The 882-nt window shown below is 38.1% G+C and overlaps 1 non-coding gene across 1 annotated transcript; it reads left to right on the top strand.

Moving 5' to 3' along the window:
* The first annotated feature begins 274 nt into the window (after positions 1–274).
* On the top strand, positions 275–349 carry TRNAA-CGC (transfer RNA alanine (anticodon CGC)). Its single transcript has one exon. It is a non-coding gene; the product is annotated as a tRNA-Ala (tRNA).
* The last annotated feature ends 533 nt before the right edge of the window (positions 350–882 follow it).

Below are 882 nucleotides of genomic sequence, written 5' to 3'. Positions count from 1 at the left end.
AGAAAATATTTGCAAACGATGTGACCAACAAGGGGTTAATATCCAAAATATACAAACAGTTCATATAGTTCAATATCAAAAAACCAAACAACCCAATCAAAAAATGTGCAGAAGACCTAAATAGACATTTTTCCAAAGAAGACATACAGATGGCCAACAGACACATGAAAAGTTGCTCAACATTGCTAATTATTAGAAAAACGCGAATCTAAACTAAATGAGGTATCACCTCACACCCATCAGAATGGCTGTCATCAAAAAGTCTGGGGGGGGGGGAGGTGTACAGCTCAAGTGGTAGAGTGTATGCTTCGCATGCACAAGGTCCTGGGTTCAATCCCCAGCACTTCCATTAAAAAAAAATTAAATTGATAAACCTAATTACCTCCCCCCTCCAAAAAATAAAATAGAGCAGGGCTCAGCAAATGTTAAAAAATAATAATAAATTTTTTTTAAGTCTACAAATAATAAATTCTGGAGAAGGTGTGGAGAAAAGGGGACCCTCTGCACTGTTGGTGGGAATGTAAATTGGTCCACCCACTATGAAGAACAGTATGGAGGTTCCTTAAAATACTAAAAATAGAGCTACCATATGATCCAGCAATCCCACTCCTGGACATTTTCTGGAAAGGACAAAAACTCTAAGAAAAGATACATGCACCCCAATGTTCACAGCAGCACTGTTTACTGTAGCTAAGACATGGAAACAACCCAAGTGCCCATCAACTGACAATTGGCTTAAGAAGATGTGGTGTGTATGTGTATACACACACACACACACACACACACACAGCCATAAAAATAACGAAATACTGCCATTTGCAACAACATAGATGGACCTAGAGAATATCATACCAAGGGAAATAAGTCAGACAGATAAAAACA

The sequence above is a fragment of the Vicugna pacos genome, chromosome X, assembly GCF_048564905.1.
Source record: "Vicugna pacos chromosome X, VicPac4, whole genome shotgun sequence".
NCBI classification, from domain to species: Eukaryota; Metazoa; Chordata; class Mammalia; order Artiodactyla; family Camelidae; genus Vicugna; species Vicugna pacos.
Note: the sequence above shows the minus strand (reverse complement) of the source record. Positions and strands in the feature narration are given on the sequence as shown.